Source organism: Stenella coeruleoalba (genome assembly GCF_951394435.1).
Source record: "Stenella coeruleoalba genome assembly, chromosome: 3".
In the NCBI taxonomy this organism is placed as follows: Eukaryota; Metazoa; Chordata; class Mammalia; order Artiodactyla; family Delphinidae; genus Stenella; species Stenella coeruleoalba.
Window position 1 is genome coordinate 72,762,271 of NC_137148.1, and position 25,722 is coordinate 72,787,992.

The window sequence follows — 25,722 nt, forward strand, 5'->3', positions numbered from 1 at the left end:
AGTAAAATAAAATAAACTAAGATAAAATATAATAAAGTTATTAAAATAAAAAAATAATTATTAAGAAAAAAAACGGACGGATAGAACCCTAGGACAAATGGTGGAAGCAAAGCTATACAGACAAAATCTCACACAGAAGCATACACATACACACTCACAAAAAGAGAAAAAGGGGAGAAAATCATAAATCTTGCTCTCAAAGTCCACCTCCTCAATTTGGGATGACTCGTTTTCTATTCATGTATTCCACAGATGCAGGGTACATCAAGTTGATTGTGGAGCTTTAATCCGCTGCTTCTGAGGCTGCTGGGAGAGATTTTCCTTTCTCTTCTTTTTTCTCACAGCTCCCAGGGGTTCAGCTTTGGATTTGGCCCCGCCTCTGCGTGTAGGTCCCCGGAGGGTGTCTGTTCTTCGCTCAGACAGGACGGGGTTAAAGGAGCCGCTGACTCGGGGGCTCTGGCTCACTCAGGCCTGGGGGAGGGAGGGGCACGGAGTGCGGGGCGGGCCTGCGGTGGCGTAGGCCAGCGTGACGTTGCACCAGCCTGAGGCGCACTGTGCGTTTTCTCGGGGGAGTTGTCCCTGGATCCCGGGACCCTGGCAGTGGCGGGCTGCACAGGCTCCCCAGAAGCGGGGTGTGGATAGTGACCTGTGCTCGCACACAGGCTTCTTGGTGGCGGCAGCAGCAGCCTTAGCGTCTCATGCCCGTCTCTGGGGTGCGCGCTTTTAGCCGCGGCTCGCGGCCGTCTCTGGAGCTCCTTTATACAGCGCTCTTAATCCCCTCTCCTCGCGCACCAGGAAACAAAGAGGGAAGAAAAAGTCTCTTGCCTCTTCGGCAGGTCCAGAATTTTCCCGGACTCCTTCCCGGCTAGCCGCGGTGCACTAGACCCCTGCAGGCTGTGTTCACGCCGCCAACCCCAGTCCTCTCCCGGCGCTCCAACCGAAGCCGAGCCTCAACTACCAGCCCCACCCGCCCCGGCGGGTGAGCAGACAAGCCTCTCGGGCAGGTGAGTGCCGGTCGGCCCTGATTCTCTGTGCGGGAATCTCTCTGCTTTGCCCTCCACACCCTGTTGCTGTGCTCTCCTCCGCGGCTCCGAAGCTTTCCCCTTCTGCCACCCACAGTCTCCGCTCGCGAAGGTGCTTCCTAGTGTGTGAAAACCTTTTCTCCTTCACAGCTCCCTCCCACTGGTGCAGGTACTGTCCCTACCCTTTTGTCTATGTTTATTCTTTTTTCTTTTGCCCTACCCAGGTACGTGGGGGGTTTCTTGCCTTTTGGGAGGTCTGAGGTCTCTGCCAGCGTTCAGTAGGTGTTCTGTAGGAGTTGTTCCACGTGTAGATGTATTTCTGGTGTATCTGTGGGGAGGAAGGTGATCTCCGCGTCTTACTCTTCCGCCATCTTTCCGGAAGCCGTCTGATTTTTTTTTTTATAAATTTATTTATTTTATTTTTGGCTGGCTGCGTTGGGTATTCGTTGCTGCACATGGGTTTTCTCTAGTTGCGGCGAGCGGAGACTGCGCTTTGTTGCGGTGCACGGGCTTCTCACTGCGGTGGCTTCTCTTGTTGCGGAGCACGGGCTATAGGCTTGTGGGCTTCAGTAGTTGTGGTGCCCTGGCTTCAGTAGTTGTGGCACACAGGCTCAGTAGTTGTGGCATGCAGGCTTAGTAGCTGCACGGCATGTGGGATCTTCCCGGACCTGGGCTCAAATCCGTGTACCCTGCACTGGCAGGTGGATTCTTAACCACTGCGCCACGAGGGAAGCCCCTCCACTGATTTTCTACATAGCTCATGAACAGGAGAGATCTTAAAGTTACAAAGACTTGGAAAGACTTATTTTTATGGAAAATTGAGAAACTGGATTTTGAGAATGAACCTAAGGGTTTAATTAATCTTTACAGTCAGCTTGTGACCTTTCAATATATTGATGTCTCTAGGATCTGTGAAGGGCACTGGCATGAGATTAATACACTCCCCTTAATCCCTACCTCAAGGGGACTTTTGTTTAGCTACCTGTTCCCAGCAGCCCTGCACTCCTGCCAGCAGTCCCAGGCCTTCCCAGAGGTCTTTTAGAGGTGCTTTATCAATGGAAAGAACCAAATGGTAATTCCTACCAGGCTCTGGAATTTCCAGATGCTCACAGAATTTTTATCATTATATATAATACAAACTTGGGAAGCCCTCACAGCTCCTAGAAGCAACACCCATTTAGAAAGGTAAACTGATTTGTTTCCAACTCAAGCAGGTAGTTTCAGTTAGAGCTCTGCTAATCGGGCAAATAAGCATTTTAATCAGTCAACATATAAAATGTATAATAATAAAAGTAATATATATAAAACATATTTACTTTTATAGAGTGAATATAAAATTTATCATTTAAAGCAAGATACTTAAGATCAAGAGAGACCACTAATAACAATCACACCAGGACAACAGATATAAACCTGGACTGCCCCAGGCAAAATAGGACATGTGGTCAACCCACCCATCAGTGAATATTTAAAACAGTTTTTCTCTGTTTCTAATAATATTTTTATTACAGTAGAGTGTGGCAAGGATCTTCACTTTCTTTTTTATACTGAGAAGTGGATGTGTTCTAATTTCTTGAAAAATAATCCTACATTCTAAGTCTCCACTAATCTGTTCATCGTATAATTTACTTCTGTGAAACTGAGCTGTAGGTTTCCCACATACATAAGTTTCTATGAACCCTTCAGAAGATTATTTTAAAATACTTGAAGTCCTTCCCCTGATTTCAACATTTATTCAAAGATTTTAGTTTTATTTTGAACAAATTCAAAGTTTATTTTGGAAGTAAAGTGTCAGGTTTTCCCTAAAATGCTCCAGTATTTAGTAGAGCAATGGACTTACCTTTGGGAGGAACTTTGAGTACCTGAGTATATCAGCAATTTACTGGTCATCAAATGTTATAAACTAATTCTCCAGCCCCCGCCCCATGGGTCACTTGCCTGCCTAGTTTATATATAGATGTAGATGTAGAAATATAGAGACAGATACGCAGGTAAATTGGTAGACAGATACATACATTCTATTGGGCCTAGGTCAGACAAACATATAGGGAAAATCAGTTTGAACATCCTAGATTTTAAGAGGGCTTATTTGGCTACATTTCCAATTTAATTTTATTTAACAGTGTGCTATGTATTTTTTCTCCTGCTGTACATATTTTTGTAAGCTTTCTCAAATTCTTTGGAACTAGGTAGAGCACAAAAAAACAATCACAGGGTTGTGACAGAGGGTGTGAAAGCAGGGGGGCTTAGAACTGGTAAATTCAGAGGTTTAAGCAATGGCTAGTTAGGGGCAAAAATGACATGGTACCTGCAAGAAATGGAGAGAATTCCTAGCACATGGGTCCTCCAGGTTGCATTATGAGGTGTTTTTAATTTACCGATTTTTCTCCCCTGTATTAGCATCCAAATATTAGTTTCCATTTTTGCATTAGTTGACACAGTTGCTTAAGGTAAGGGCACTACTCTAAGGGATTTCTGGAATACCTGTTTTACAATAAAATTATCAGTTATTTATGAACATTCTAGAATCTAACTTGTTGGTATTGGGAAGCTATTCTGGATTTTTTTTGTGTGTGTGTGGTACGCCTCTCACTGTTGTGGCCTCTCCCGTTGCGGAGCACAGGCTCCGGACGCGCAGGCTCAGCGGCCATGGCTCATGGACCTAGCCGCTCCGTGGCCTGTGGGATCTTCCCAGAACGTGGCACGAACCCGTGTCCCCTGCATCGGCAGGCGGACTCCCAACCACTGCGCCACCAGGGAAACCCTATTTGGATTTTTTTGAGCAAGCGATGACGTGATAAAATATGCTTTAGAAAGATTGTGCAGTGAATAAAATAACATTTACATAGTGCTTGCTCTGAACTGAGCACAGTAAGTATTTTATATTGATTATATCACTGAATTTTCAAAACAATATATGTAAAGTAGATACTTTTATAATACCCATTTTCCAGGTGAAAAAATAGGATCTATTTTTATTGAAATAACTTGTCCAAGTTCATGTAACTATAAAAAGGTGGAGGTGAGTCAAACCTCTGCAAGTAGTGCTGAAGGTTGTTTGATCATCCACTATACTATCAAGACTAGATTGACTAGAAAAAGATACTGAAAGCAGGAAAATGATGTAACTGACTATTGCAATAGTCCAGACACAAGAGGATGAGGCAAATGGAAGGGGTTGGCAGTAAGGAAAATGTTACAAAGGGAGAAATAGTAGGATTGTGATGTTCCATGGATTTGTCAGGTTGTAAAGAGGGCACTAGATATGATTAGCTTGATTAATAGTAATTAATCGACACTGATAAACTGGTAAACATTGATAAAAGAGTAGAGGTTTTTTGTTTGTTTGTTTTCTGGTAAATTTCCTTTCAATCTTTATTCCATGCATAGACTATTTTTTTCAAAAATTTTGAGTCATATCACATACAATGTTTCATTTCTTAGCCTTTTTTTAAAGATATAATTTACCTTAGCATAAAATTTGTAACATAACATTTACCCTTTTAAAATGTACAATTCACAGAGTTGTTCAGCTATGATCGTAATCAATTTTAAAACATTTTCATCACTCCAAAAATAAACTCTTGTACCTATTAGCAGTCACTCCCCCAGACCTTGGAAGCCACTAATCTACTTTGTGTCTCTTTGCTTATTCTGGACATTTCATATAAATGGAATCATACAATATGTGGACTTTTGTGACTGACTTTTTCACTCAGCATAATGTGTTCAAGGTTTATCCATGAGTAGCATGTATCAGTACTTCATTCCTTTTTTGGCTGAATAAAATTTCGTTGTATGGATATACCACTTTTTACTTATCCATCCAGTAGTTATCAGACATTTGGATTGTTTCTACCTTTTGGCTATTGGGAATAATGCTGCTGTGAATGCGTGTACCAGTTTTTTGTGACTATGTCTTCAATTCCCTTGGGTATATACCTAGGAGCAGAAATGCTTGGTCATATAATAACTCTATGTTTAAAATTTTTAGATATCTCCAAACTATTTTCCAAAATGACTGCACCATTTTCATACTGTTTTACAGGCTGCTTTTTTTTTTGAGAGAGAGAGAGAAAAAGACGGAAATGATAAATGTATTTCCCACATCAAAGTTTAGTTACTAAACCATTTAGGTTCTTACTGAAGAGTAGAGGTTTTGCTGGGTGGGGGAATAACTCCTCTTTGGATGTTTTGAATTTAAAGGATATCTAGAATAAACCAAGATACTTGATATATTGATATTGTTTGCAAAGCAAAACTAAATACCCAAATGAATGTTTGCTGGACTTCTGTACAATATTTTACTTCATTATGAGGAAATCCTGTTGGTAGGACTTATGGGATGTCTAACAAGAACCATATAAAAGAACTATGATAATTTTGTTGCAGAAATAACAGGCCCTTGAGAACTTAAATAACTTGTTCAATATCACACAACTTGTAAATAACCAAACCTTTTGTGTTTCTTTGGTTGTCAATAAGAAGTCAGAATACTTACCACCAATGATGATTCTCAATCCCTTAGGCAAGGAGAGCTCAAAGTGTGAAGAGGACAAGGGAAGGAATGAACAAATGACAGACTGATGAATGAATGCATGGTATGTAAATTACTGGAAGAAAGAAATTCTCACCACTTGGAATTTACTTTTCCTGCTTTCCACTAAAACCTGTAGGTTGTTTTTTTTAAAAACATTACTCAAAATTTAACCTTGGTTTCTTAAATCTTTCTAAATGGAAAATCATTTGCCTCTTATCCCTTTGTTGTTGTTTAGCAACCCTTCATACACAGAGTGTAATCTCAAGATATTTCTACTTAGAGCCTATGTCGATGTTGGACTTGGTCTCCTTTAGGAAATACTGCTGTCCCAAAGGATTGGGCAGGAACTTTCTGTCTTCACTTTGTTCAGAAATTCATGCTAGGCCATATTTTATGGTTCACTGGACGAACATATCTTGGACACTGCCTGTGTCTTTGTATTTGTATGCAGATTCGCTTATCTTTTGGCTTCTAAAGCACTAGTTGTGGGAACAGGTTTCCTTCTGCTAACTAAATCTTGACTGGTGAACTCCTCCTTGTTTGGAGGTATTTTAATCCTTTCCAAATAGATGTTAATTTACCTAGTTGATTGACTGGAGTTAAAATTCAACTGCAAAGTGAGAGCAGCTTGTTCTCTTCCTTCTGACAGATTCATGCCCATCAGAGTACATAATCTTCAACGAAAGATGACCAACCCAGGAGGTGACTCTGAGGGTTAACAAGGTTTGGCAATGTTTATACAACTTTAAGCTCTTATTGGAAAAGTGCTTTGGTGACCATAAAAAGTTGATCTTAATCTATCTATGCTTAGAATAAGAATGGCTTTCACAAATTCAACTTTTTTCCAAAAGTAGTTTGCGTTAGCAAGTTGCTCTTTTCCAAAAAGGTCAACCTGTGTTTGAGACCAGTTTAAATTATAGCTGGTGTGAATTCAGTTGTTCCCCGGAACAGAGGTCCTCAAATTTTAGCATGCCTGCAATCACCTGGAGGGCTGGACCTGGGCCCCAGAGCTTCAGATTCAGCAGGTCTAGGAAGACGCCCAAAATGGTGCATTTCTATCAAGTTTCCAGGTGAAGTGGATTCTCCTGGCACCAATACTTTGAGAACCACTGCCCTGGGAATTGCACACTCCCACCAGTGGGACTGAGGGCAAAAACATCCAAGGGAAGTTGTATAAACTTCTCCAGAGAGGTTCATATGTGGTCATTTTAAATTAGATCTGGTTTTTGTTTGTTTTCTTATCGTTTGTATATTATTTGTCTTGGAAGGGAGCTATGAAGGAAAAAGAGATAGATTCTAATACTCGTATCTAGTTCTTTTGTTACTTGATCGAATTTCTATCAATGCCTGCTTCTAAATCCAGTATCTCCACTCACATCTTCTCCCTCCACTCAAAACAGAACAAAACAAAGCAAAAACCTAAACTGAATGTTGTCTCTTGCCAGAACTTAAAAAGTTACCAACAGCACCAAACAGAATCGCTCAGGTTAGTGGAGGGTAAAACCAGCATTTGGAAATGCTATGAGAACACAAATAGTTTAAACTGTAGAAGAGGCCTGAGGAAATTACAGCAGGAAAACTTGCCGTCCAAGGTTCCATTTGCCAAGGAGATTGTGTAGGTTGCTGGAGACCTCACCCCTCCATGGCTCCGCTGTGACTCCCTGTGTCCCTGGGAAGCCTCATATTCAGCAACCAGAGAGAACTCAGAAACTCTGCCTTTGATCTCACTGGGATGCACCAGAGAGCTTGGTTTCTAAAACATGGATGTTTCTGATCAAATAGATGGTAGGGCTTCCCTGGTGGCGCAGTGGTTGAGAGGCCGCCTGCCGATGCAGGGAACACGGGTTTGTGCCCCGGTCCAGGAAGATCCCACATGCCACGGAGCGGCTAGGCCCGTGAGCCATGGCCGCTGGGCCTGTGCGTCCGGAGCCTGTGCTCCACAACGGGAGAGGCCGCAACAGTGAGAGGCCCGCGTACCGGGGAAAAAAAAAAAAAAAAAAAGATGGTAGCAGAGCCAATACTCCAATTCCTAGAAATCAGTCTGATTCTGGCCCAGGTGCAGAGGTTGAGATTAGAGAAAGCTGTGTCATGGGTCCCACTGCAGTAGCAGGAGAGAGGCAGGCAGGGTTAGAACACACTTGGATCCAGTTTAGATGTCTGGCTGGGTTTGGTACATCAAAGTCACTCTTGTTATGTTCTTGGAATCCAGCTCCCAGACTCCCCTGTTTTAGACTTGGATGGCCTCCTGCGGGTAGAAACTCCCACCCCTGAAACAGTTCTTCTTTCTGGATACATCTTATTCTTTGCCATTTCACATTTGCCCTTGCTGGTTCAAATCAAATACTAACCAGAGGCAAATATGTTAATTGTCTTTTCCACAGCAACGAGGAGAGTATAACCTAATGCTGCAGTGCTTAGTCAAACATTTTCTGGGTTTACGTGAGTGCTTCTGACACTTCAGTGTGCGTGTAAATTATCTGAGGATCCTGTAACGTAGATTCAGTAGGTCTGGGTTGGGGTCTGAGACTCTGCATTTCTAACAAACTCCCAAGTGCTGATGCTGCTGTTCTGAAGGCCAGGCTTTTTTTGTTTTTTTTTTTTTAACATCTTTATTGGAGTATAATTGCTTTACAATGGTGTGTTAGTTTCTGCTTCATAACAAAGTGAATCAGTTATACATATACATATGTTCCCATAACTCTTCCCTCTTGCCTCTCCCTCCCTCCCACCCTCCCTATCCCACCCCTCCAGGCGGTCACAAAGCACCGAGCTGATCTCCCTGTGCTATGCGGCTGCTTCCCACTAGCTATCTATTTTACCTTTGGTAGTGTATATATGTCCATGCCTCTCTCTCGCTTTGTCACAGCTTACCCTTCCTCCTCCCCATATCCTCAAGTCCATTCTCTAGTAGGTCTGTGTCTTTATTCCTGTCTTACCCCTAGGTTCTTCATGACATTTTTTTCCTTAAATTCCATATATATGTGTTAGCATACAGTATTTGTCTTTCTCTTTCTGACTTACTTCACTCTGTATGACAGACTCTAGGTCTATCCACCTCATTACAAATAGCTCAATTTCGTTTCTTTTTATGGCTGAGTAATATTCCATTGTATATATGTGCCACATCTTCTTTATCCATTCATCCAATGATGGACACTTAGGTTGTTTCCATCTCCGGGCTATTGTAAATAGAGCTGCAATGAACATTTTGGTACATGACTCTTTTTGAATTATGGTTTTCTCAGGGTATATGCCCAGTAGTGGGATTGCTGGGGCATACGGTAATTCTATTTGTAGTTTTTTAAGGAACCTCCATACTGTTCTCCATAGTGGCTGTACCAATTCACATTCCCACCAGCAGTGCAAGAGTGTTCCCTTTTCTCCACACCCTCTCCAGCATTTATTGTTATTAGATTTTTTGATGATGGCCATTCTGACTGGTGTGAGATGATATCTCATTGAAGTTTTGATTTGCATTCCTCTAATGATTAGTGATGTTGAGCATTCTTTCATGTGTTTGTTGGCAGTCTGTATATCTTCTTTGGAGAAATGTCTTTAGGTGGCCAGGCTTTGAGTAGCAAAGGGATTAGTTCTCAACTTGGGCTCCTCAATAAGATCACCCTGAGAGGGCTGTTTGTTTGCTCTTTTTTGAGACTAATACCCAGGTACCCAGAGATTTTGATTCGACTGCTCTGGAGTGGAGCCTAGTAGCTCTCAAAGAACTTCCTAAGTGATTTATTATGCAACCAGGATTGATAAAACAGATAAATTAATGTCTCTCAAACTATGAGTAGCAATCATTAGTGGGTCAGAATCAGAAATAACATTAGAAATACTGTTTAAGTGAAATATAATGTGTTCTACTGTGTGCTGCTCAATTCTTAGTGTAAAGGTTGTTTTGTGAAACTTTTCAGCTGTGTGTCTGTGTCAATATATAGCTCTCAGTGTAAAATATATTACTGAGGCGGCTTCCCTAGTGGCGCCGTGGTTAAGAATCCCCCTGCCAATGCAGGGGACGCGGGTTCAAGCCCTGGTCCGGGAAGATCCCACATGCCACGGAGCAACTAAGCCCGTGCACCACAGCTCTTGAGCCTGCGCTCCAGAGCCCGCGAGCCACAACTACTGAGCCTGCGCTCTAGAGCCCGCGAGCCACAACTACTGAGCCTGCGCTCTAGAGCCTGCGAGCCACTGAAGCCCGCACACCTAGAGCCCGTGCTCCACAACAAGAGAAGCCACTGCAATGAGAAGCCTATGCACCGCAACGAAGAGTAGCCCCCACTCGCTGCAACTAGAGAAAGCCTGCGCACAGCAACGACGACCCAATGCAGCCCAAAATAAATAAATAAAATATATTACTGAGGATTACAGTCCTCAAATTTCAAAAATTTGAAAGTTTCTGTTGCAGCTACTTAACCCTGCCATTATAATGTGAAAGAAGACATTGACAAGAAATGAATGGGCATCGGTGTTTGAAATTTGTATTTCATACTAATTTTTACATATCACAAAATATTTTCTTTTGTGCTTTTCAGCCATTTGAGTATATAAAATCATTATTAGCCCATGAGCCCTGTGTAGATTGCCTACCCAGATTAAGATACCTTCTTGGTTTTGACTTTCAACCTGATGCAATCAGTTATAACCAATTGCCTGAGACTTGGTCCCAGAATAGCCTTCTATTATGGTTGGCTACTTTATCTTTTTATTTTGATTAAAAACACCTGGATTTAGACACGCGGCCTTTTGTGGTGGTAGTAATAATAATTGTTGTTGTTAAAACAAGATAGTATTTTGGGCTTTAAAAATCTATGTCAAAGCCCTATGTTAAATATGGCAAAGTAGTTTTGGCAAAGAAGAACTGAATCACTGGATAGAACATGTTTGCTCACACTTTGTGTAGCAGCATTTCACTTTGATAATGAAATCCCAACACCTCCCTTAATAAACCGGCAGTTTATCATAAGGAATAGATCTAAAAGGGTGTGCTTTGCAAATGCACAATTGATGACAAATAATTACTAAATGCAGGTAAGTTCCTTACCAGAAAACATGATTCTTTCACACTATTTACAGGAAAGTTTTCTTGAACCAAAAACGAAACAATTTCAATGAAAGCCATGGTTGAAACACCCTTCCCTTTTCTCAGTTACTTGGCGTATTGTACATTTTGTAGTAACCTGTTATTGGATTTTACTTTAAGCCATTCAAGGGACCAGAGATAAAAGCCCGAAGGGTACTTTTTGGGGTGAGGGAGAGGGTTCCATTTATTTTGGCTACAATAATAAATACTTAATGATTGCCCACTGTGTGCCTGGTACTCAACTCAGCCCTTGAAGATATGGAGATATGTTAAAAAGTAATAGACCATAGAGTTTACAATTCATAGAGTTTACAATCTCACGGCAGATGCAGCTCTTGGGCAGTTACAGATAAATCTGTAATTACCAACCATGATAAAATTAAATGTAAGTGCTGTAAAGAGAATGCATTAGGGAGACTCAGTTTTTTTGTTTGTTTGTTTTGTTTGTTTGTTTGTTTGCGGTACGCGGGCCTCTCACTGCTGTGGCCTCTCCCGTTGTGGAGCACAGGCTCCGGACGCACAGGCTCAGCGGCCATGGCTCAGGGGCCTAGCCGCTCCGCGGCATGTGGGATCTTCCCGAACCAGGGCACGACCCCGTGTCCTGAGCATCGGCAGGCGGACTCTCAACCACTGCGCCATCAGGGAAGCCCAGGGAGACTCATCAGTTTTGATGAGGTGTTTCACGGGAGGCATCTTTGAAGAGTGATATTTTAGTCAAGGCCTAAAAGAAGCGGCAGTTACTCAGGACAAGAGTGAATTTTCCCCAGACTGGGAGGATCCTATATGAAAACTCTGAAGGGAGAGGCAGGTGGAAGTTTCAAAGGGCTGTGAGGCTATTGCAGTCAGAACGCAGAGAGGTTGAAGGAGAGCTCTACAAGCTGAAACTGTAGAAGTAGCCAGACCACACAGGGCCTGGTGGCCAGGTAAGAATATTGTCCTTTATTCTAAGGGCAATGAGAACTAATCTTTAAGGACTTTTATAGAGTAGTTACATGAACAGATTTGCATTTTTAATCTCCAGGGGAGCCCAAACCCATGTTGAGTTTATTCATCTTCAAGTGCCAATAGAGTAACACATAGTGGAATCCAATACCCGTTCACTACTGTGATGAAATACCCAGCATCACTCTGGCTACTGCTTAGAAAATAGTTGGAAAGGTGTGCCAAGACTAAAAGTGGGAAGATCTGTTGTTAAGAAGCTGTGCTCCAGGCCAGAGATGATGGCATTAAGGACAGCAGTGGTAGAAATGGACCAAAGAGGACAGAGTCATGATGTGTTTCGGAGATAGAATAAGAAGATTGCTTATTGACTGGATGTAGGGAGGCAAGGAAGAAGGGGAAATGAAAGGTGACTCCCAGATTTTGTTTGAAACACTATATGAAGGGGAGCATGGGAGAAGACATACATTTCACGGGATAGATTAATCAATTTGGAAACTTTCACTTTGAGATGTCTATGAAAGAGTCAAGGGGGACAACGTACGTGTAAGACATTGGCATGTGCATTGTATTTCAGTTTTGGTAATAAATGCTAACTTAGTACCTACTATATGCCAGGCACTGTTCTAGTCACTGAGGATATAAAGAGAAACAAAACAAAAGCAAAATTTCATATATGAAGTCCTTTGAAGGCACAGTGCTTATAGTAACCAGAATATACAGTTAGAGAGAACTAGAGACAGAGGAGTGCCTCAAGGTGACAATTAAGAAGGTAAAGATGAAGATGGAAAACAAGCCATTCAAAGATGTGGAAAAGTGTGCTCCAGAGCAAGGAGCCAGCAATCGCAGAGTCCCTGAAGGAGAAGTGAGTAGGTGTGTCTGAGGAGTGGCAAGAGACTTGGTGTGGCCGGAGTGAGGTGAACAACAAGAAACTGGACGAAGGAAGAGGGTCTGAATCATATGGAAATTTGTAATCCACCGAACAATGGTTTCTAAGTGTGATTGGAAGTCATTGGAGGATTTTGAACAGGGGAGTGATGTTATCCGATCTATATTTTTCAAAAATCTGTCTCTGAGAATAGATTATAGGGTCTAGTGAGGAAGAGGAAGATCCATCAGGAAAACTAGTAGAATACTCCTATTCATGTATTATGTTAGTGGTTTGCGCTGAGTTGTGTCCTGCCCCGAATTAGCATGTTGAAGCCCTAACCCCCAATGTGATAGTATTTGGAGATTGGCCTTTGGGAGGTAATTAGATTTGGATGAGGTCATGAGAGTAGGGCCCTTAGGAGAACTAAGAATAGGAATTAGATACCTTATAAGAATAGACACTGGAGAGCTTGCTTTGTGTCTCTCCCTCTGCCTTGTGAAGACACAGCTGGAAGGCAGCCATCCGCAAGCCAGGACAAGGGCCCTCACCAGGAACCCTGGTCATGCTGACACCCTGATCGTAGACTTCAGCCTCCAGAACTGTGAGAAAATAAACTCCTGTTGTTTAAGCCAACCAGTCTATGGTATTTGTTATGGCAGTCTGAGCAGACTGACAGAACCAAGCAGAAAGTGAAAAATGACCTGTGGGGTGTGGTAGGGTCCAGAAATATTCCCTTACTGAGTTAGCTAATCTAGGTACTGTGCAGAGTTCTAATTTCCAGTGTGAACAAACAAAAGTTGTGAGTGTGCTTGGCATGGGAAGGAAGTTACTATGGTTTGGAATAAGATTCAGCTCCTGAACAGTACAGACAAAAGAACGGCTTCTGGGCTTTCCTTGTGGCGCAGTGGTTGAGAGTCCGCCTGCCGATGCAGGCGACACGGGTTCGTGCCCCGGTCCGGGAAGATCCCACATGCTGCGGAGCAGCTGGGCCCGTGAGCCATGGCCGCTGAGCCTGCGTGTCCAGAGCCTGTGCTCCGCAACGGGAGAGGCCACAACAGTGAGAGGCCCACGTACCACAGAAGAAAAAAAAAAAAAGAACAGCTTCTACACTCTGGCAGCTAGTTTTCCTTCTGTCAGTTTCCCTGTCATATTCATTTTCGGTCTCTGAGAAAGACCAAGACTTAAATGTAAAGAGAGCAGTTCCACAGGTTGTAGGATCAGTCAGTTCTCCGAGGAGACTCAAAACGCCATCTGCTGCAATTTATTAGATCACTGTGAACCACACGAATCTACGGATGAATGGTAGCCAATGATACCCCATTACAACAATGGAGATAATGTAATAGCCATGTCATAAAACGATTACCATCATTATGGTTATGTTTCAATTGTTTCTCAATGCACTGAGCATATTAAAGGGCTGTATTTCTACCTGCTAAACAGAATTCTGGTGCTGGAGCTCCTTGGAGACACCTGCTGTGAGCGAGAGGTAATATTGTGATGATTATTTCTGCCTGAAGAGCGATTGCACAGACCTGTGCCAGCTGCCTGTCCCTGTGCTGGACTATGTAACAGTGGGTTTAAATCCAACTGAAAATCAAATCAGTTAACTTTAAATTATTTAAATTTCCCAACGAAGCAAAATTGCAGATAGGCTGACTTATCCTGTCCAATTTTGTGGCCATACTTTGGGCAACAGGCTGTAATGAGGCTGTAGTGAGGCACAGATATATTACTATTATATATCTATTACTATTATATATTACTATTCTACACTATTCCTAATATTACTAATTCTAGACTATTTCTAGGATACCAGTTTCACAGTTCATTCAGTATTTATTTTTCCTTCTGAGGAGCACAGAGGCCTGCAAAAAAAAAAAAAAAAACAAAAAACCTCATTTTTTGTCAGATGTTTGAATCTGTCCAGTCTTATTTCTCAGTTCAGATTAATGAAGAAAAGCATCCTACCCTTGCAATATTAAGTGAATGACAACTGATTTCTAATCAGTTTCCCAGGGCTGCATCAAAGCGACCCTCTGAGCTCAAGAATGAGAGGTTTTCAAACATGCAGCCTAGATTCATGGGCTAACTGATCGTAGGTCTGGGATAGCTGAGAAGCCTACAAGTAGCCCCAAACCTAGGATTCTACCCCAGCCTTTGCTCTGCTAGTGCAATCTCTGAAAAGCCTGAAGGAGCCCTAAAACACAGAGCCCTAGATGAGATCTACATAGTCATCACCCAGGAATGTATCCCCACCCCACTGTGTCTCTGTTATCTCCTGCAACTTTTTTTTTTAATTTGAGTGTTTTTTTTTAATTGAAGTACGGTTGATTTAGAGTGTTGTGTGAGTTTCAAGTGCACAGCAACAATGATTCACATATATCTATATATAGATATATATAGGTATATATATTCTTTTTCAGATTCTTTTCCCTTATAGGTTATTACAAAAATACTGAGTATAGTTCTCTGTGCTATACAGTTCCTTGTTGGTTATTTTATACGTAGTAGTATGTAAATGTTAATCCCAAACTTCTAATTTATCTCTCCCCTCCCTTTCCCCTTTGGTAACCATAAGTTTGTTTTCTATGTCTGTGGGTCTATTTCTGTTTTGTAAATAAGTTCATTTTTATCTTTTTTTTAATTTTTTTTTTTTAAGATTCCACATATAAGCAGTATTATATGATATTTGTCTTCGGCTTACTTCACTTAGTATGATAATCTCTAAGTCCATCCATGTTGCTACAAGTGGCATTATTTCATTCTTTTACATAGTTGAGTAATATTCTATTGTGTGTGTGTGTGTATATATATATATATATATATATATATATATATATATATATATATATATATGCCACATCTTCTTTACCCATTCATTTGTTGATAGACATTTAGGTTGCCTACACTGTTGTGAATGTAAATTGGTACAGCCACTATGCAGAACAGTATGGAGGTTCCTTAAAAAAAGGGCTAACATATGATCCAGCAATCCCACTCCTGGGCCTATATCTGGAGAAAACCATAATTCAAAAAGACACATGCACCCCAGTGTTCATTGCAGCACTACTTACAATAGCCAAGACATGGAAGCAATCTCCCATAGCTTTTGCTCAGGAAACCTATGGAGATGGAAGTGACCTTTCCTTTTTTTTTGAATTTTATTTGTTATTTTATACAGCAGGTTCTTATTAGTTATCCATTTTATACATATTACTGTATATATGTCAATCCCAGTCTCCCAATTCATCGCCCCCCACCACTTTCCCCCCTTGGTGTCCATACGTTTGTTCTCTACATCTGTGTCTCAATTTCTGCCCTGCAAACCGGTTCATCTGTACCATTTTTCCAGGTTCCACATATATGCGTTAATATACGATATTTGTTTTTCTCTTTCTGACGTACTTCACTCTGTATGACAGTCTCTAGATCCATCCAGGTCACTACAAATGACTCAAGTTCATTCCTTTTTATGGCTGAGTAATATTCCAATGTATATATGTACCACATCTTCTTTATCCATTCCTCTGTCAATGGGCATTTAGGTTGTTTCCATGACCTGGCTATTGTAAATAGTGCTGCAATGAAAAATGGGGTGCATTCGTCTTTTTGAATTATGGTTTTCTCTGGATCTATGCCAAGTAGTGGGATTTCTGGGTGATATGGTAATTCTATTTTTAGTTTTTTAAGGAACCTCCATACTGTTCTCCATAGTGACTGTATCAATTTACATTCCCATCAACAGTACAAGAGGGTTCCCTTCTCTCCACACCCTCTCCAGCATTTATTGTTCATACATTTTTGGTGATGGCCATTCTGACCAGTATGAGGTGATACCTCATTGTAGTTTTGATTTGCATTTCTCTAATAATTAGTGATGTTGAGCAGCTTTTCATGTGCTTCTTGGCCATCTGTATGTTTTCTTTAGAGAAATGTCTCTTCAGGTCTTCTGCCCATTTTTGGATTGGGTTGTTTGTTTTTTTAATATTGAGTTGCATGAGCTGTTTATATATTTTAGAGATTAATCCTTTGTCCGTTGATTTGTTTGCAAATATTTTCTCCCATTCTGAGGGTTGTCTTTTCCTCCTGTTTGTAGTTTCCTTTGCTGTGCAAAAGCTTTGAAGTTTCATTAGGTCCCATTTGTTTATTTTTGTTTTTATTTCCATTAATCTAGGAGGTGGATCAAAAAAGATCTTGCTGTGATTTATGTCAAAGAGTGTTCTTCCTATGTTTTCCTCGAAGAGTTTTATAGTGTCTGGTCTTACATTTAGGTCTCTAATCCACTTTGAGTTTATTTTTGTGTATGGTGTTAGGGAGTGTTCTAATTTCATTCTTTTACATGTAGCTGTCCAGTTTTCCCAGCACCACTTATTGAAGAGACTGTCTTTTCTCCATTGTGTATCCTTGCCTCCTTTGTCATAGATTAGTTGGCCATAGGTGGGTGGTTTTATCTCTGGTCTTTCTATCCTGTTCCATTGATCTATATTTCTGTTTTTGTGCCAGTACAATATTGTCTTGATTACTGTAGCTTTGTAGTATAGTCTGAAGTCAGGGAGTCTGATTCCTCCTGCTCGGTCTTTTTCCCTCAAGACTGCTTTGGCTATTCAGGGTCTTTTATGTCTCCATACAAATTTTAAGATTTTTGGTTCTAGTTATGTAAAAAATGCCATTGGTAATTTGATAATGATTGCATTGAATCTGCAGATTGCTTTGGGTAGTATAGTCATTTTCACAATATTGATTCTTCCAATCCAAGAACATAGTATATCTCTCCATCTGTTGGTATCATCTTTAATTTCTTTCATCACTGTCTTATAGTTTTCTGCATACAGGTCTTTTGTCTCCCTAGGTAGGTTTACTCCTAGGTATTTTATTCTTTTTGTTGCAATGGTAAATGGGAGTGTTTCCTTAATTTCTCTTTCAAATTCTTCATCTTTAGTGTATAGGAATGCAAGAGATTTCTGTGCATTAATTTTGTATCCCGCAACTTTACCAAATTCATTGATTAGCTCTAGTAGTTGTCTGGTGGCATCTTCAGGATTCTCTATGTATAGTATCATGTCATCTGGAAACAGTGACAGTTTTACTTCTTCTTTTCCAATTTGTATTTCTTTTTCTTCTCTGATTGCCATGGCTAGGACTTCCAAAACTATGTTGAATAATAGTGGTGAGAGTGGACATCCTTGTCTTGTTCCTGATCTTAGAGGAAATGCTTTCAGTTTTTCACCATTGAGAATGATGTTTCTTGTGGGTTTGTCATATATGGCCTTTATTATGTTGAGGTAGGTTCTCCCTATGCCCTCTTTCTGGAGAGTTTTTATCATAAATGGGTGTTGAATTTTGTCAAAAGCTTTTTCGGCATCTATTGAGATGATCACATGGTTTTTCTCCTTCAGTTTGTTAATATGGTGTATCACATTGATTGATTTGTGTATACTGAAGAATCCTTGCATCCCTGGGATAAATCCCACTTGATCATGGTGTATGATCCTTTTAATGTGTTGTTGGATTCTGTTTGCTAGTATTTTGTTGAGGATTTTTGCATCTATATTCATCAGTGATATTGGTCTGTATTTTTCTTTTTTTTATAGTATCTTTGTCTGGTTTTGGTATCAGAATGATGGTGGCCTCATAGAATGAGTTTGGGAGTGTTCCTTCCTCTGCAATTTTGGGATGAGTTTGAGAAGGATGGGTTTTAGCTCTTCTCTAAATGTTTGTTAGCATTCACCTGTGAAGCCATCTGGTCCTGGACTTTTGTTTGTTGGAAGATTTTTAATCACAGTTTCAATTTCATTACTTGTGATTTGTCTGTTCATATTTTCTATTTCTTCCTGGTTCAGTCTTGGAAGGTTATACCTTTCTAAGAATTTGTCCATTTCTTCCGGGTTGTCCATTTTATTGGCATAGAGTTGCTTGTAGTCTCTTAGATGCTTTGTATTTCTGTGGTGTCTGTTGTAACTTCTTTTTCATTTCTAATTTTATTGATTTGAATCCTCTCCCTCTTTTTCTTGATGAGTCTGGCTAATGGTTTATCAATTTTGTTTATCTTCTCAAAGAACCAGGTTTTCGTTTTATTGATCTTTGCCATTGTCCTCTTTGTTTCTATTTCATTTATTTCTGCTCTGAATTTTATGATTTCTTTCCTTCTGCTAACTTTGGGTTTTGTTTGTTCTTCTTTCTCTAGTTCCTTTAGGTGCAAGGTTAGGTTGTTTATTTGAGACGTTTGTTGTTTCTTGAGGTAGGATTGTATCACTATAAACTTCCCTCTTAGAACTGCTTTAGCTGCATCCCATAGGTTTTGGATCGTCGTGTTTTCATTGTCATTTTTCTCTAGGTATTTTTTTTTAATTAATGTGTTTTTTTTGGCTGCGTTGGCTCTTCGTTGCTGTACGCGGGCTTTCTCTGGTTGCGGTGTGCAGGCTTCTCATTGCGGTGGCTTCTCTTGTTGCAGAACACGGGCTCTAGGTGTGCAGGCTTCAGTAGTTGTGGCTTGTGGGCTCTAGAGTGCAGGCTCAGTAGTCGTGGCACACGGGCTTAGTTACTCCGCAACATTTGGCATCTTCCCGGACCAGGGCTCAAACCCCTGTCCCCTGCATTGGCAGGAGGATTCTTAACTACCCCACCACCAGGGAAGCCCTGTCTCTAGGTACTTTTTGATTTCCTCTTTGATTTCTTCAGTGATCTCTTGGTTATTTAGTAATGTATTGTTTGGCCTCCATGTGTTTGTGTTTTTTACGTTTTTTCCCCTATAATTCATTTCTAATCTCATAGTGTTGTGGTCAGAAAAGATGCTTGATATGATTTCAATTTTCTTAAATTTACTGAGGCTTGATATGTGACCCAAGATGTGATCTATCTTGGAGAATGTTCTGTGTGCACTTGAGAAGAAAGTGTAATCTGCTGCTTTTGGATGGAATGTCCTATAAATATCAATTAAATCTATCTGGTCTATTGTGTCATTTAAAGCTTGTGTTTCCTTATTAATTTTCTGTTTGGATGATCTGTCCATTGGTGTAAGTGAGGTGTTAAAGTTCCCCACTATTATTGTGTGACTGTTGATTTCCTCTTTTAGAGCTGTTAGCAATTGCCTTATGTATTGAGGTGCTCCTGTGTTGGGTGCTTATATATTTATAATTGTTATATCTTCTTCTTGGATTGAGCCCTTGATCATTATGTAGTGTCCTTCCTTGTCTCTTGTAACATTCTTTATTTAAAGTCTGTTTTATCTGATATAAGTATTGCTACTCCAGCTTCCTTTTGACTTCCATTTGCATGGAATATCTTTTTCCATCCCCTCACTTTCAGTCTGTTTGTGTCCCTAGGTTTGAAGTGGGTCTCTTGTAGACAGCATATATATTGGTCTTATTTTTTTACCCATTCAGTGAGCCTGTGTCTTTTGGTTGGAGCATTTAATCCATTCACGTTTAAGGTATTGATATGTATGTTCCTGTTACCATTTTCTTAATTGTTTTGGGTTTGTTTTTGTAGGTCCTTTTCTTCTCTTGTTTTTCCTACTTAGAGAAGTTCCTTTAGCATTTGTTGTAGAGCTGGTGTGTTGGTGCTGAATTCTTTTAGCTTTTGCTTGTCTGTAAAGCTTTTGATCTCTCTGTCAAATGTGAATGAGATCCTTGCCGGGTAGAGTAATCTTGGTTGTAGGTTCTTCCCTTTCATCACTTTAAATATGTCATGCCACTCCCTTCTGGCTTGTAGAGTTTCTGCTGAGAAATCAGCTGTTGACCTTATGGGAGTCCCCTTGTATGTTATTTGTCATTTTTCCCTTGCTGCTTTCAATAATTTTTCTTTGTCTTTAATTTTTGCCAGTTTGATTACCATGTGTCTCAGTGTATTTCTCGTGTTTATCCTGCCTGGGACTCCCTGTGCTTCCTGGACTTGGGTGGCTATTTCCTTTCCCATGTTAGGGAAGTTTTCGACTATAATCTCTTCAAATATTTTCTTGGGTCCTTTCTCTCTCTCTTCTCCTTCTGGGACCCCTATAATGCAAATGTTGTGTTGAATGTTGTCCCAGAGGTCTCTTAGGCTGTCTTCATTTCTTTTCATTCTTTATTCTGTTCTGCAGCAGTGAATTCCACCATTCTGTCTTCCAGGTCACAGAATGTGACCTTTCCTAATGTTCCTGAGTCTTAAAGGAGCTGCAGTGGCAAAGTTGCCAAGGTTTTTCTCAGTTTTAGTTTAAAAAAAAAGAAAATCACAGTTTGGCCTAGCGATTATAGTACTCAACAAATATCCATGTGCTTTCCACATTTCCCAGGCTCCCTGACAGTAGATCTGGGCCATGTGGCTAGCTCTACACATAGGATAAGGGCAGAGGAACACAGTCACTTCCAGGCCTGGCTCCTTAATATCCCCATCCCTCCAGCTCTTCCCTGCCTTCCCCTTTGGAGGCACTGGTACAATTGTGAGACTACAATGGTGGAAGCCACCAGATCTGTATCAGACCAGAAAGTGAGGGAGAAATTCTTTGTTATATTAAACCACTGAGATTTTAGGAGTCGGTGTTAAACCTGCCAGCATTGGTAATCCTGACTGAAATAGTCTTCTGGCTGCCTCATTGAATTAGTATCCAGGCTCTGTACCTTGCAGTTTGGCCATTCTGATCAAGTAGTAGTAATCTTAAGGCTTGCACTAGTGGGCAGGAAAACAGGTAAATGCTTACGGTTAAGCACATTATGTATTGCTGACTATATGTACAAAGCAGTGAGGTGAAAGTTGTGGGAAACACCCCCAAAAAAAAAAAGAAAAAAGAAAAAGCTATATTCAGTGAGATTATGTGAGAGACAAGGATAAAACAATTAACAGATAAAACAGATAACAATGGTTCTTAGGAAAAATTTCAAAGTATGGGAAGGCCAATGTGGGTTGGACTTATCTGAGGAATCTTCAGGTATAATCTAAGGTACAGTCCCAAATAAAACAAAAAACGAAACAAGTTCAGGAAAGCCCAATATTGAGAGTGTGTGTCAGTATGAGCTCACTTTAGTTCAAGAAAAGATTGTCCCTAAACATATAAACCTGGAGAGATGCCCTATGTACTATTCTTATTTTTTATTATAATAATCAGAATCATTATTTAACTGAGTCAAATGTGAACATTTCTAACAGAGCAAATAAAACCAATCAAAAAATGTTCATTAAGACTCTATAATAGATATCAGGTTGCTTACAGCACAGATGTTGCATTGCCTTCTGAGAAAATAAAAACACAGTATTCCAGGCAGCAAAAGAAGAAACATAATAAGTAGATAAAAAATAGGTGAGAGGAAGCATATACACTGTTTAAAGATCAAAGTTTAAATGAGCTCTAGGGCAGCTGGTGTAATCGAGTCAAGTGTTAAATTTATATGAAAAAAGAAGAAATAAAGGCAAACTGAAAGTTAAATTTTTGTTTACGTAAAATATATCCACATAAAGATATAAAATGCCAAGCCACAAAGACACTTAATTTTGGGTCAGTGTGTCCATTTTCTATCTTTGGGCTTTAAATTCTCAACTGCGTCAATATTTCACTGAAGGATAGAGACTATTTGTCCAAATCTTACTTTCCTTACATTTGCCCAGATAGCAGCAATCCCTGTGGCAAACTTCAAAGGACATTTTCTTAAAGCTCACTTCTCTTTGCTGGGTGATTTTTGCTGTTTACCTAATGAAATAGATATTATCTGTAGAAATGATGTTATTTCCTATTTAATAAGGATACTATCCCACTAGTTTCTTAGAAGTCTATATTTGTATGGACCTTCTTCACACATGTCTCACAATCGTCCAAAAAGGACATGTATTTATCCTTCCTATGGTACAGATAGGGAAGCTATGCACATTTAGTGTAAGGTAGAGCTGGGACTCAAACTTGACTTCTTTGACTCTAGATTTGTCACCTCTGTTCTATGTAGCATTCAAAACTAGAATAAAACTATCTTATTAACTGTCTAGCACAGCAGATAAGTAGCAGTAACTTATTATAAGCGTTAGAGAAGTAGAAACAAAAGAGAAAAGGGTTTTTTTATTGACTTGACTAAAATGACACAAAATTAGTGGCATTGAAATACAAAATATTTTATTTTCTTTAAATTATGAATTATAATAAAAAATTCTTAGAGAACCAGTTGAAAAGTAGGAATGAAGCAACATGGATCCACAGATAGTCTAAAAAAGAATTGTTTTTCCCATGAGAAATGGCTTCTATTCTCTGCCATTAATTCACAAGATAAAAAAGCAAATAAAATGCACTTGGTTTGTACTTCAGATACACGTCTTTTGGGATTTTAGAGAATTAAAGAAAACCAAAACAACAAAACAGCAACAACAAAAAAACACTGTGCTATAGCCTCTAAAACAATCCTTTCAACATTAATTTTGCCTCACTAAGCTAATTTAACTGCAAACTTTTGATATTATGCTTCTTTTCAGATGAGTCAGGTATATCCAATAAATCAACATTTAATGCATATGTTGAGTTTACAGCTCTGTCTATGGTGACGTCTCCCCCCTTTCAGTTTTATGCCAGAGGTCCCACTGGCTCTGAAGAGCACAGAATGGTTAGTACAGAAGGGACTTTCTCTGTAGAACCTTCACGAGAAATGGTTTCATTTCAGAGCCAAAGTACTGGAAGCTGCCAGAATGATTCTGAGTAATGGAAAGAGGCCTCACATGTACCTCATGGCTCATTTAAGAGTTTGCCCTTATCCCCAGGCTTTTTCATCTTTATCATAGATTGCTTTCAATCTCCAGCCATTTTGCAAAATTTCTAGAAAGAATAGTGATATTGGATGCTTCCATATCTATACTTCCCTCTCAGTCACCATAATTGGCTTTCCTCCATTCTAAGAAATTTTTTCCCCAAAAGGTCTCCAAGGGCTTTGTATTAGTAAGCATGGAAGCCTCTGGTCCTTCCTGTTGTGGCATTTCAAGCGCCTGACGGCTTGCCATGACAGCCTTGCTCTGAACTCGAAGGCTTGCTTCACAGCTGCTTTCCTCCTTCTCCTTTAGTCTCTCCTTTTACTTAGTTGGATGCTGAAATGTAAGTGGCTCCTAAGCCTCCATATTTGGCTCTCCTTTCTTTCTGCTCACCGTGGACAATCTCTCTTGCTTTCATGCAGGCTTCTACAGGGACTTCTATATACTGATGACCCTCTGCAATTTATCCCCCACTTCCCTGATCTTTGCAAGCCTGAGCCTGTATTTCTTTCCAAATAAAAGCTCAACATTTCCCCTTGGATACCTCAGGATCAGTTTTCCAAAAATCAAATGTTCTGTCCCCCCAATTTTTCTTTTCCTATGTCTTGGGCCCTTCTTGGGTGAATAGCATTGCCATCTCCCTGTTCATTCAAAATCGAGAACTTCAGTCATCTTCGATACTTGCTTCCACCTAAGGTCCCTCCTTAAGTTGTTTAATCTGCATCTCGAGTTCTTCTCCTCTTCTCTCTTTCCTTTGACTCCACCTGAGCTCAGACTCTCACCACCAGAGTTCTGAACAATACTGGTAGCCTCCTAAATTGTCCCCTCACTTCCACTCTTTCCTAATCCAGTGCATGATGATCCCCATGGTGATCCACGAGCACCAAAACTATTATTTCTTATCAAATGATAAGGTAAAATTCAATGGGAAAGCTCATCTCAATAACATTTTTGATAGGGGAAAAAAAAAAACAAAACACCGCCTTATTGAAAGTCTTCCTGAACACCAGTGTTTTCCACATGACTCCCTGCCAGAGGAATATTTGTAAGGTGAACATAAGTTCCATTACTTCCCTGCTGAAAACTCCTTAGATGGTCTTATCTTCCACTCTCGTCTCAATTTCTTACCGACCTTATTTTCCACTCCTACCTCACTCCGTCTCTGCTAATTTGTGTTTAAATCTCTAGAGATCACTATGCTGTTTAATAACTCTGGGCTTTGTACTTTCTGTTTTCTCTGCCCAGAATGTTGTCTTCCCACCTGTTCTTTGCCTGTCAGATGTCTATTCCTCTCTCATTAGCTAGCTCCACTTTACCCTTCTAGGCTCCTGTCTCACCATTCTCCTTAAAGTAAGTCAGCATTTAACCCATCCCAAATGTCTTTTAGTCCTTTGACATTACTCTTTCTTGCCTGGGGGACTTTGTACATACAAGTCTGTCTTGAACACTTCATCCATACTTAGCTTGCCTGACATTTACTCAGCCTTCAAAATTCAGTTCAGATGTTATCTCCTCTGCCCCTGACTCCCCAGGCCATCCTCTGTTCTTGGATCAGAGCATGTTTTACCACTATCAGAGCACTGTACTATATAGTGGGGTTTTTTTAATCTATCATCCTGTTTGGTTTGGGGTGCAGTGTATTAATTAGGGCACGGCTAGTTATTGTAGGAGATAAACTCTTACATCTAAGAAGTTTAATGCAATAGACGTTTATTTCTTGCCCATAAGAAGTCCAAAACAGATGTTGCTAATTGTCAGGTGGCTCTTCTCCAAGCAGGAGTCAGGGTCTTAAGTTCTATCTTGTGGCTCATCCAGTTTCGATACATATTTACTTTGAGAAAGGGGAAGGAAGTGCTACGGATCAGGCCTGCTAGCATCACACTTGACTAGCGCCCACAAGCCACTGGGCTTGGGCGCACGGCCACACCTAATTAGAGGGGCTGGGAAAAGTGGTCTAGCTGTGCACACTGGAAGAAGAGCAAATGACTTGAGTAACAGTCATCCAGTCTCTGCTGGAGTTAGACACTACTTTTTATCTCTATCACCAGTGTCTGGCATAAGCCTGACAGTAGAAGTTGAATGGGTGAGTGATTGGAAGGTAATAGAGCTTCCAGTTCTCAGCCCTGAGCAAACAAGTACAATAATCCATAAATAGAAGCCCATGGAGAATCTGGAAAGATTCAGAGAAGAACAAGAAGAGATTACTAAGCAATTGGAAAATAGGTATCTGTGGAACAACGAAAAGTTCTGGATTGTTACTCATGGAATAAAATAGCCCGAGAAAAAAATTCATTGTGTTCCTACAAGTTATCAGTCTAATAAAAGTACTTCAAATATTATACTTAATCATTCCACCACCAAGCTTTGTTTCTTGGTTGTTGAAGAGTTTGGGAGGTATAACTAGGATTTCTAACAAGAGATAATACCTTTGGTAATTTTTAAAATGTGCAGGTGATATGAGATTTGCTGAAAGAAGGTCATGATATATAAATCTCAAGTAACATCTGATCTGTGGATCTTTGGAAATGCCAGGTAGGGACATATTTATCTTTTTTTTAATTGTAGAAAAAGAAGT

The 25,722-nt window shown here is 40.3% G+C and overlaps 1 long non-coding RNA gene across 1 annotated transcript in view; it reads left to right on the forward strand.

Annotated features, from left to right (window-relative positions):
- Positions 1 to 600: 600 nt before the first annotated feature.
- Positions 601 to 25,722, forward strand: part of LOC307184013 — a 138,588-nt gene continuing 113,466 nt past the window's right edge. Inside the window, exons 1-2 of the long non-coding RNA XR_013827649.1 lie at positions 601 to 1,004; positions 5,551 to 5,623. This is a non-coding gene — a long non-coding RNA (uncharacterized lncRNA). The remainder of the gene's footprint in view (positions 1,005 to 5,550; positions 5,624 to 25,722) is intronic.